Source organism: Uranotaenia lowii, chromosome 1, assembly GCF_029784155.1.
Source record: "Uranotaenia lowii strain MFRU-FL chromosome 1, ASM2978415v1, whole genome shotgun sequence".
Taxonomy (NCBI): domain Eukaryota; kingdom Metazoa; phylum Arthropoda; class Insecta; order Diptera; family Culicidae; genus Uranotaenia; species Uranotaenia lowii.
In genome coordinates this window covers 80,545,604-80,558,542 of record NC_073691.1, presented here as the reverse complement: position 1 = coordinate 80,558,542, position 12,939 = coordinate 80,545,604, and the positions used below count along the sequence as shown (strand labels likewise).

General features: G+C 35.5%; 1 protein-coding gene across 1 annotated transcript in view; it reads left to right on the top strand.

The window, feature by feature from the left end:
* Window positions 1-12,939, top strand: part of LOC129753622 (sushi, von Willebrand factor type A, EGF and pentraxin domain-containing protein 1) — a 160,547-nt gene that overhangs the window by 106,464 nt on the left and 41,144 nt on the right. The window lies entirely within an intron of this gene.

The window sequence follows — 12,939 nt, the reverse complement described above, 5'->3', positions numbered from 1 at the left end:
ATTTGATTGTAATCATTAAACCTTCTTTACGTAAAAATGTTGCTAAAAAAGTCGTTCTTCTGAAAGATTTCTCAGTATCAAACCGGTTTAATTCTACTAGGTACCCAACTGTAAAATCTCTCTAATTTTTCATAATTGATGTATACAAATACAAAGCACGTTGCCAATTAAAATATATTTGGATTTGGTTTAATTTTCAAAAATATACCCTTTTCTGAAAAGCTGAGCAAAAAATTACAAATTGGAAAAACTTTCTATATGTTACATAATTTTTAAAAATTATCAAATTTGTATGGATGAACGAAGGTTTTGAAATAGAATTTAAGTTACGAATGGTTGAAGTTGTTGTGAAAGTATAATTTCAATTATAATGTTGAAAGTATAAGTTCAATGTATAATGCTGTTATCTTAACAAATTTTAAAAATTTTAATTTACGAGTTATTGAAATTCAAACAAAATGTGATTTGAACATCTTTTTGTATCACTTTAAAATATTTCTCACTTGAAAAATTATTATAAAAATATTTATTCCAATATGTCAATCGTTAGGGTATAATATGAACTTCATAATGCCATATTTTCAAAGCAATAGTAAACTCTCAATTTTTTTTTTGAGAAGAAGTTTTGTAAAATGTATGTTATAGGTATAATTGATCCCTAGAATAGAAAAAGATGTATTTTTCATTTGAATGGATCCTGATCATTGGTTATCATGAAATTACTAAAAATACTGTATTCATCTAAAAACTAAAAAATTGCGCCTTAAAGTATGCAATGACTCAAGGGTAGAAGACAAAATTTTATAATTCTCTTTGTCTAATACTTATGAAATATGAAATGAGGCATGACAAGGAATAGTTAACGGACCTTTTATCTTCGGATTTTATTAGATTTTTGCCTAGGGTCAGGGGACCCTGAATAAGGGTCTCCTTTAGTAAAGGATCAAGTCTCCTGTAACTTAAAAAATATATTTTTTTTAGTCTCAGGAAAACGCTTCTAGCTCATCTACAAGTTCATATATCGTTCTGAGTTTTTGAGCATATAACTTGAAATTACACGCTATCAGAACATATAAAAGTCGTCGAGTTGCTATATTTTCCCAAAAAGATATAATCAAAATAAGAATGGGAGATCAAGTATCCCCATCCTCCCCCATTGATAGGGTCTTATTATCTTTCTGAGTTCTTCATACCAATGATATGTAGTAACCAAAACCCAGTCGCAAAACATTGAAAATGTGTGATGGAATTTACAGATTATGTGTCAAATACCGAACAATTTTATAATCTAAAAATTGTAATTGCATTCGTTTTTTTTAATGACGGTAACCTTTTTTGTAAAATTATATGAGGCCCTTAGAGCCAAAGGAGTATAAGTGCAAAAATTATCGATTTTGAGTAAATAATGCCAAATGATTCTTCATGTTTCAAATTATATTTGGTGATTTTTATAAGATTTTTTTAAATATAATTGGATACTTTCACGTTCGACAGAGAATAGCAATTGTTCAAAAAATGTATGGAAAATGACCAATCATAACAATTCAAAGGCGTGTTTTCTCGAAACTATTTTTTATACACTTTAATTCCTTGAGCTTATATCATTTCAAAGAATTTTTCAGATCTTTGTTTTAAATTTAGCTAGTGTTGATTCAGATATATTTATCCAAATGATATGAAAGAGTAGTAGTTAAATTTTGCTACCTTGCGCCATCTTAAAATCCAAGCTGGCGCTTTCCGCTTAAGTTTATAATACTGTCAACCACTGAAAATCGCATTGAACTCCCTCGTAAATAGGTTATGGGTTAAAGACTAATTTCGCTACCTGGCACCATCTTTGAATCCAAGATGGCGGCTTCCGCTTAACTTCAAAATGCAGTTAATCATATGAATATATGATATTGGTATTTGGTGACAGGGCTTAACTATAGAAGGAGTCGAATTTCGCTTTCTGGTGCCATCATGAAATCCAAGATGGCGGCAACCGATTAACTGTGCAGTAAACGACTAAAAATCACACGAAACCTCTACAATATAGGTTTTGGGTGAAAGGGCTAAACAAGTAGAAGTCAAATATCGCTATCTGACGCCACCCAAGACGGTGACTTCCGCTGATCATTAAAATGCTGATGGTGAAATCTCGTCAAAACCGAGAAATACCATTAAAATTCAATGCGATTTTCAATGATTTACAGCATTTCAAACTTAAGCGGAAGCCGCCAATTCGACTTCTACTTGGTTAGCCCGTTGAGCCAATTCCCATATTAGGGGTGTTTCAAACTATTATCAGTTAGTACAGGTTTGAAATGAAAAAAAAAAATTCAAGATGGTGTCAGATACCGAAATTCGTTCTACTCGTTCTACTTCTACTCGTTGAGCCTTTTCACCCAATACTCATATTGTGGTTGTTTCATGAGATTGTCAGTCGTTTAAAGCTTTGAAAAGAAAAGCGGAAGCCGCCATCTTTGATTAATGATGGCGTCAAGCAACAATTTTTTTTCTCCTACTAGCAGGGCTTTTTAACTCAATACTCATATTGTAGGGATTCATACCACTTCCGGTCATTTGAAGTACACTGGATTCTTTTTTAAACGATTGGTACGTGCAAAAAAAGAAATCGTTTATAAAAGTTCAAAACAAACGGGCAAAATTCATCGCTTATTTCGAGTAAAGTGGCCAACTTGGGTTGTAAATCTATCATTTCCAACCAGGTAGACCATTCTGAGGTGATTTGAGGGAAATCGGGAAAAAATCGGGAATGTCTAAAACCTGCTTTTGATATGTTCGAAAATCGTCTTATTTCGAGAAAACGTTTAAAAAAATCTTTTAAAATAAAACCTTGTCAAATAAGATCGTTTAAAAAAAGAATCCAGTGTATTTCAAATGAAAATTTATATATACTTTTTTTAACTCAAAAATAATACACATGACTCATCAAAAAATGTGTAAAAATGGGAGTTTCAATTTAAATATGTGCAAGCTTGTCCTGTTTTGACATCTTGATCGAGAACTGTCACCTAATTTTATTACGGTTTCAAAATCAAGCACTGCGGGCCTTTATAAAACATGCAAAAAATGCTGGGACCAACTTCTTAGTAATGTTTTATTGGAGTTTTAATAGAGCATCCAGAACTCATTCTAAACATTTTAAATAGTATATTTAGTAAAAACTTCATTAGCATTTTCAGAACTACCTGAAAACAAATGGTTGAATCAACAATCTAAGCATTTTTTTATAACCATCATAAAACAGTTACAAAACTGGACGCATATAAGATGCCCTAATAATACCACAATAAAACTTGAAAGTTTTGACGAATCCCAACTACCCTACGTTAGCTCAACGATTTTTGTATCTCAAGGTCGGCATCCGACCACGGGAGGACTAATCGACCAACTCTGTAAATTCAAGGTGGATTCAACAAAATAAGTTCTTCTACGGAAATAGTATTTGGTTCATCTGAGCATAGAAATAATAAGAATTGGGTTTAATCATGCTACCTTTCTTTATTGTAACATTTCACGTGCTACCCATCGGTTTCTCGTTGGGCCCATTGATGAACAGCCATTGGGGAAGGTTGGGAGATAGAGGAATTGATTCGACTTGCGTTGATTCGGACGAATATCAAAATCCAGGTCCGCTGCATCCGGTGTGGTACAACGGGGCGCCGACGTCGATGTAGACCATTTGTATCGGGGTCTAAATTCTACGTTCTCACTATTTGATGTTGAGAAAACTTTTTACACGCGGTTTCGCGAATTCACCAGCACGCTCGAAATTTTTTAACCAATTATCGTTAAAAAGTAACCATTTTCACACCTTTCCGCGTTAAGTGATTTTTTGGTTTTTTCCATAGAAGTCATTTTTTGACTTCTCTTGAGAAGTGGAAATATGGTTACTTTTTAACCGCAAGAAGTTTTGGAGGAAAGGTTAGAAAATGGTTATTTTTCAACCAAATCGCAAAATGGAAGGGAAGCGGGCAGATTTGTTGTTAAAAATACTTGAATTGGGATATTTTCTGCTATAATAATAAAATTATTTCGGGTTTCAGAGCAGTTTATTTATTTTTGTATGTTCAAGGAAATTTCGATACATCCGTAGACGTTCCTCCTATATCGAACCCAATCAACGGTCGGAGTCTCGCGAACCCGTAACTGCATAACCCACCACGCCTCTAGCTGGTCCACTCAAAATAGCTCGAGCACCTCGGAAATTTTCACTCCTGGTCAAACCACCATCGCTCGCATGAACAACACATCCACTCCCTCCAGTTTGATTCTTGAATACGGTCTTGAAACTGGTCAAATAGTGCTCGACGTGTGTCGTCAGGAAAGGCACAGGCGGTCGTGCAACTAATCGACACTTCGATATGGCTTTGTGAGATAAGGTCAACTGTAACGCTATTTCTCCGACACGGAGCTCCTGATCCGGACAGGCGTTGCTATGGGCCAAAACTACGGCCAGCGAAGTTATTCCACCGTTGCAACACTGCTGAAAGTTGGGTTCGAATTTCAGCCTCGTCGATGGGAATCATTTCCAGGTAACGGCAAATTCGGTTCAATTTTGATCAAGCGTGCTAATGGTGCGCTGAGCCGGAACCAGCCGACAGTCTATTTCGGCAAGCTCCTGGTAGAGGTTCGATGGTTTTTGAATGTTCTAAAAATGGAAAAAGTATTTAATCTGTTGGAAAAAGCAAATCTTAGTTTGATTGTGCGAATTTGTCACATTTTTTTAAATCTGCTGAGGCCAGAACTAATCGAAACTTTCAAACCGAGAGGTGTTAGGTTGCTCATGAGCATCAATACAAGTTATTACACGTAAATGAACTTGAAGGAACTTCACAAAAAAAAAGATACGTAGGAAAATTTTCGAAAAATACTAATGTTCCTTAAAAACTAATTGATAAAATTCACACACTAACACTCACCAGTTGAAAATTGTTGGGCCTGGCCTGGTTTCCTATCTGGAGCAAATTCCGAAATCCTCGATTCACCACCAATGCCTCCGGATCCCCGGCTCGTTCCAGCAACGCATTGGTGGCTACCGTTGTGGATCGCTGTGGTCCGATCTCCTGCTCCAGAATACGTAGAATTCCTTCACTGGGCGCATCAGGATAGTTGGCAGGATCCTCGAACAGTAGCTTAAGTCCTCTTCACCGATTCGGGCCACTTCGTTCTCGATCCCTCGAGACCCTTCGTTACCTGCGTTACGATCTCCCCTGAAGAACCAATAAGAGGAAATGGAACAATGTAGCACAAAAAAAACATCACTTTCAACAGCAATTAACTTAATTTGTTAAAATTAAAATTTTTTGGAAAACTTACCGTTCAGCGGGATAGATTCTGGATAGGTCCGTCATTCCGAGTTTTATACAGGATTGTGTCTGGTTCGAACACAATAATGGATTCGTCTCTTCCGGCAATGGTCACAGCAATTGTGAATTTATCTTCGAAAAATTTGGCCTCCGTATCAGTGTTTTTACACATTCAACATTATAACATTTAGTTCACAAACAAGAGAAATTTTTAAACACATCCGTTTGAATAAAAACGTCGAGTAAGCTACCTAATTAATTTTAATTAAAAAAATTTTGTGAAAAACACGCACAAAGTTGCTCTTCTTCCAAAATGGCGAAGATGAGAAATTTCCATTGAATTTTTAACCATATTTAGTTAAATGCTCGAAAACTTCAACGATGGTTAATTTCGTGCTGAAAAAATATCTTAAAAAATAACCATATTGCCAGTTCTACAGTCAAAACCATAAAATGGTTACTTTTGAACCAAAAATGGTTAATTAAAAATGAGCGTGAGAGACATTATAGGTGTTGCGTCTCTTCTAGTCCCGAACAAAGTGACCGAGTCGCTTCCAAGAGGCTGCCCAGATCCCCCTCAATCCTTCTCTTTTTCCAATCTCGATCTCCTACTATCTCATCTCTCCCTGATCCCGTACATATCCGGTCCGCTTTCCTCGTCATCCCAAAGCAAGACCTGTTCAATGTCTCTCGATGTAGTCGGCATACTTTTATACGTTATAACAGTTTGCCTCTTTTCCGTTGCAGTTTTTCCGTTACAAATCATGTTAGTATGTCTCGACTTCATGCAGAGCCTTCACAAAAAATTTTCGCAAATTGTCGTGGATTATTTAAAGGGTTGGAAATTTTAATGTGTTAGTGTTGTTTCTTATGATTATGTTAAACAAAAATTGACAAAATATCTTAATCAAAAAATTTTACATCTACCAACAATATTTAAAGAGAACCAAAAATGCAAACAAATTTTAGTTCCGTCCCTATACAAGTTTATTTTATCTTTCTAGGTTAGACTTATCTAAAAACCATTTTTTTATTGTGACCATCGTGAAACGTTTGGTAACAAACTTTCAAATGCTAGTTGGCTTAGTCTGTGTTACTTGGGAGCATAAATGTAGCATAATTGAATATGAAGTATTTCGAAACATCAATAACACAAATACCTTCACTAAGTATTATATGCTATATGAAGTAATCGATGTATGATTCATTTCGCCGGAACGATTGTTCGGTGTAAGCAACAACGTGCTAAAGCTACATTTCCGGTGACCAAATACCCAGTGGCAGGGCCCAGCCAGACCAATCTCGCTATACCACTTTCGATTTCGTTCCGATCGGAACGCGTGGAATCCCCCAAATAGACATAAACATCTCCACTTTAGGTGGGTACCTACCTATGATGAACATAACCAAACCAAACACCGATAATGTTGCCAATGCTGGAAAAACAGACGCGCACATGACTAAGTTTGAGCTGAAGGGGGGGAGGGAGTCTTCTTCCATTACAATAACCCGGCCATCAAACACATGTGTATGACTTGTGTTCGCTGGCTGACCGACGACTGGTGGAAGCCTCAAAAATTGGCGTATTACGCAACTTGTGTGAAGCGGAGCAAACTTATTTATTTTGCCAGCCAGTAGGTATGGGGTGTAGGTATTTAGATTGATCGAACACCGGTGAGAAGACGCTCGATGCATGCCGGTGGATTATATACCTAAAACATACATCTTCAGTCAGCCACCTCACCATGGGGCCAATTCTTTTTTGGGGGGCTTTGGCTGGGACCTCTCGTAAAAGATGAGGCCGGTTATTATGAGTCATTATTTGGTGGTTTGTTTTGGTTATCGATGTTTTTTTTCGGTCGCCGTCGGTGGGTAATTTAATTCTGTTGTGCTATAAATACCTGTCGACTTCCAAGAAGGTTCATCCAAGTTTGAAAGTTAAATTATAAGGGTTAGATTCAATGCTATTATAATGACCTAATTTTTTTTACTTGGTTACGATTTCTAGAAAATGAACATGCATCTCAAGATAGCAGTTTGACATTTGAATGCGCCATTAGACTGAGTGGATTTGGGGTTATTTTGGAATTTCTCAAACCCTGGGGTCTAAAAAGCTTCGTTTTGGTCTAAACCTCATCGATGATTTTTTGCTAAATTTTTGAGTAACGTTTACATGAGTAAATTTGAACTTTTAGGTTGGTATGGGAAAATTGAATATTTTGTACTGAAAAATCACCATAATTTTTGTTTCATCTGTGAAACCGAGCCAGCTTATGGTTTTTATGCCAATTTATGAACATCGATAACCAAACAAAAATGATATTGATTTTTCAGTACAAAATATTCAATTTTCCCATACAAACCTAAAAGTTCAAATTTACTCATGTAAACGTTACTCAAAAATTTAGCAAAAAATCATGGATGAGGTTTAGACCAATAACAAGCTTTTTAGACCCCAGGGTTTGAGAAATTCCAAAATAACCCCAAATCGACTCGGTCTAATGCGCCATGCCAAAACGTGTGAGATTCAATTTCCAATCCTCATACGAATAGGGTTTTTCGCCGTCTGAAGCAAAAAAAAAATGTCTAAGCAGTGAAATGGAAATTGTGCTACATTCAAAGTTATTGTAACAACCACAAATTAGAAATTAGATACCTAAAACAAACACTCCCTTGTCCAATATCGTTTTCCCGAAAATATCAATTGCGATTTGCATTGACGTGTTGAGGTGGTCTAGCGGGCAGACTGGCGCTAGAATTGTAAGCCAGGCGTACCGTGTTCGATTCCCGGTATCGGCAACAAAACTTTTGAGTTCGAAACCGTGGCGGACAGATAAGATATGTTACTAAATATAAATTACTAAATATAAATATTTCAGAGGGAATACATCTGGGGATGATCTGAAGAGACTATTGTAAGCAAAGTGGATTGCCAGTCAGACAATCTCTGAAAGTTAACGAACCATCATCGGCTGTTGAAGCCTGAAACGCAGTACGAAGGCCAAGTCACACAGAAATAGACACGACTTTGTAACGGATATGGAGGAACAAGGCTTACATGCATACATAGATTACATACAATTTTGATTCGCATTGACTTGACAATGCTCTTATTGCAGTTTCACATTGATCGCATTTATAAATACTGTGAACTTAAATAATTTATTCAATTTTAAAATGATTGGATAAGTAAGCGTTGGATTGGGAAGATGGGAATAAAATTCAGCTTGTGTCAAAATAACAAATTGTCTAATTTTTTTTTTTTCCTGTTGGGGAGAGAGTCCACTGCGACCATTAAGTTGATCTATTGTGGTATTACCCCGCGTTACTATTTTTACTTTGCTATGCTACTTGACACCCCTGCACTATTGGTTGAAGCTGCAGTTGTTTACCGGTAGCACTACGAGCACACACATATCAAGGTAGGATCTCCAAGTGCAATCTAAGTTCCCTTGAAAAGATCCATCCACATGCATGTGCTGCATTATTGAGGCGTACAATTCCAAGGTATACACGGCTAGCATTTCACTAATGCTATAACCGCCAACCTTCATCATACTATGTGTGCCAGGTTATGTCACGACCGGGATTCGATCTCATGAACGTTGGCTTAGAAGACAAGTATGCTATCCTCTAGGCCACGATCTGCTGGCTAAATTAGGATTTTCGATATGAAATAAAATGTAAAGTTTTAGTTGTGAGCGAAAGCAGTCTTGTAGTTGGGTTACCAAGACCAGCAACCTGCTATCTTCATTACGGTAAATATCCCGGAGGAATCTTCATTGAAAATAATGGATGCACGCCAGCCAAGTTTTCTTAAATTTCCAATTTCTTCCTAGTGATTTTCCGTTATTCAAAGTCTAACAAAAATCAAAAAAACATGCTTCGGAAAAAAAAGACTGTAGATCAGCTACGGAACGCTAAAAAAAATTTAGTGTCCAATAAAGCTGATGTTAGAAGCTAAACACTGCGCACAAGGATATGTATATGTCTTTGATTTTTTTAAGATCATGAACACAAAAAATATTTAAAAAAAAGTGGTGTTAAAGCCGTATTTCCAAATTGTTTTAGTCACAGTAGACAAATTTTGAAAAGCAGGTTGCGAAGTTTACGTAATTTGAAACATTTTGGCATCTTTAGATTCTAAAAAAATGAAACACAGAATTGTTGACGAATTTTCAAATATATACCTGTTTTTTAATACTTTTTGTCAATTTACAATTTCTAAGATTTTCGGACACTTAAATTCAACTTTGCACTGGATTTCTAGTATATTTACGCAAGGTTTCCACAATAAATTTATATTCATCAGAAAGACAATTTTATATCGGTTCCAATGAAGTTACCACATTAGCGTTACGATACTCTACAAAAAAATGTGACGGTTTTTAAAACTATAAATTTTGTACAAATCGGTTGAAAAACAATATCGCCAGAGGATTTCTATTTGATGTCCCTTGTTAGCCGTTGCCTGTGCATCCAAGCTGCCCAATTCCGAATTATGTTTGAAAGAGAAAAGATTTTAACAACAAATAGGTGCCCAAAAAAAATATTTTAGGTATGCGTGAAGAAAAAAATCAAAATATGGGCGCCAGTAATCTAGCAGCCTTGCCTACTAGTGACGTTCCAGTCATTCGGAGCTCTTAAAACATTTCATTCATTATCTAATAACTATAATAAATTATTAGTAAATAATATCCTCGAGACACGTGGTAGCCAAGGAATATTTAAAGAAGGTAGTGTCGAGGCAGCCCTGCTCTAGTATTGGTACAGGCTGAAACGTCACAATCACGAAAAATGAGTTAATTTACTTGGATATATATATCTTTTTCGTTGATAATCCGAAGAATCTGCTGGAAATTTTCCACTTTGAAAACATGTTATTGTAGAAGGATTCTTGATCTTCAAGATCAGTACAAAAAAAGTTTCATTTTTGAATAATTTTTCTATAAAAAAGACTAACGAAGTTTATATTAGTTTATATAATAGATTTTACCCACTGAAATTTGCAAAACTTTAAATTATTTCAAATTCTTCTATAAAAATGTTCAAGTCAGTGCAGTTTTAGCTCCTCATTACAATAAAGTGATCAAAACACAATTTTTTATATAAATCAACAATCTTTTATAGGCATTTTAGTAAACTGATTTACCATTTTTTTTTTAATTTTATTAGAGACGTTTTAACCAACTTTTGGTTATTCGCGTCTTTTTAACAATCATTTATTGACTTTAATTGTTCTACATGAGAATTGTATATGGTAAACCGTTGAATTAAAATAATGACAATCAGTTGAGCACTCAATATCTACCAGCTAGACCTTTTAAAAGCTGATTTTCTCTTCGTTTTTGCACGTTTTAGCTTCAAGGTGACATTTCATTCATTGAAAAATAAGAAAAAAAAAACATAATGCAATCTTCAATGGACCAAAAAATTACATAACATAGTAAAATAGAGGCCTTACAACATAATCGAAATGAAATTGGAATTCAACTTCGTTCTAAAACTTGTTTTTCGTTGAAATTCCTACATTCTTATATAAATTTTCGATATAATCGTATTTGTGACATCACAAAAAAATCAAATATGGCTCTCGGCACTACCTTATTTAAATATTTCTTGCGTGGTAGCAACCAAATTTCCATACAACATACATAGCCTGCTGATATGAGAAATAAACAACAAACCTGCCATCTCTGGAGGCGCTATTTGATTTGATGCTATACACACATTATGTTACTTACGAAAAATCCGCTTCTCCATCACCCGTAATTTCTCTAACAGCCAGCACCAACGATTGGATACAAGCCTTATTGAGTACTGTATTCTTTCACATAGATTCTACGTGAATAATAGTGTTTTCGTTCATTAGCAGTGACAACCTAGTTATTCAGGAGGTCGCAGCAAGCGTTGGTCGAGTGCGGACGGAAAAAATTTATGGTGTCGGAAATTTAAATTTTGTTCTTTCCAAGTTGAATACTAACTGGTTTGATTGAATTTTATTGAAAACTATGTGCACTTAATATTTATAATTCCCGTGAAATGATGAATAGTTGTAAAAATGTGAAAAGACTTGATTTCAAAGTTCGTGATTTGAAAGGCCCAGTGCTATGCCAGGAGTTTTTTCTCCGTCCGCGAAAGTTTATTTAAATTGAATTCGAAACAAACTAATTAAAGTACATCGAATGGCTACCACGGGATTGAAGGAAGCCAGGGTACTTCATGGAAGTGATCATCGAAGGAGCGTGTGCCGTCTTGAAGTAAAATTGTGCCGGAATTTTATTTGGAGCCCCTGTTGGTGATCGAAAACAAATATTATTCGATGATTTTTTCCGCATATATTAAAGATCGAAAAGTGAAAGTAATACTAAACAATCGATGCGCTGGAAGAAAGTAACTAAATGAACAGTTACTGTGAAGAAGTATCGAGCCGCTAATTGGAAAGAAATTTGGAAAAAAATTCTAAAGATTTGTTTGTTCTGGTTCTGAGTTTAGAACGACAAAGGTGGTTTTGGTTAAAGTGATGACGTGACGATTTCAAAATATGTGTCCGAATGGAATCATCATCCAATGTGAGCAGGAAGCTTATGAGTCTTCCATGAAGTTAAAAGAGTGTGAGGAAAAAGGGGCGGCTTTAAAGCGGTACTCTATTCCCTGTTGTAATTCTCGTCTTACGAGCTGCCTGGCAGAAGGATAAATAGAATTGTTGTTGGAATGGATCGGTTGCTGCGATTGACAGCAATTTTATGGAAAACAACGGAAGTGCGGTATAGTCGTTTCAAATATAGAATTTTACAAAACAACGGAAGTGCGGTAGTTAGGAGGAATTAGTGTTAATGAAAATATTCAGTAGCAACCCAATTCAAGATTATCAGTACCAGGAAGAACTGGAAGATAACAACGGCGGAAACCTAGCACCTTTTGATGAACTCTGGTGAGATCGTTTCTTTATGAAAATTTATGCTTTTACATAATTATGTTTTATTTTTACTACAGAAAGTGTTTTTTGTAGTTCAATTATTAGATTTGGTGAATTATTTCTTTTATAAATTCTTTGAAAAAAAAACCTTTCGAGTTCTAAACAGGACCCGAAAGGTTTTATGTTCTTTTAATGTTTCCCGTTTCCCTTTTTATTTTCAAGAGCGAGTAAAGGCGCTTTATCCTTGGTCGAAGACCAGAAATGATTGTACATTGAAATTCAAAACAGTTGAACGAAGAATAATAATTCTTAGATTTTTTTAATCATTATATTTATAACATCCCTTTCTGTAAAATGACTATTCTCAAGATTTTGTGATTTCTATGTACAAAATAAGTCATTTCCAGCCACTGACGAATGGTCCTTGCGATTGGTGGAGCTACTTTACATAGCGCATAGTCATCATCATCATCATCATCATCAAGGAGCATTTTTCTTAGCATGCTTCCAACGATACTGCCCATTTGAAACGTATGGTACTGGTGGTCCACGTTTCTTCCTGTTCCTGTGTTCCAGATATCTCTGCGTTCTCTGCTCCATGGTAGGCCCAACCACTTTATGTTTTTGATCATTTTAATATTTTTATGTTAAAATGATTGAAAGCATGAACGAAGACAAGATGAACAATAATTAGCTTTTATTGTT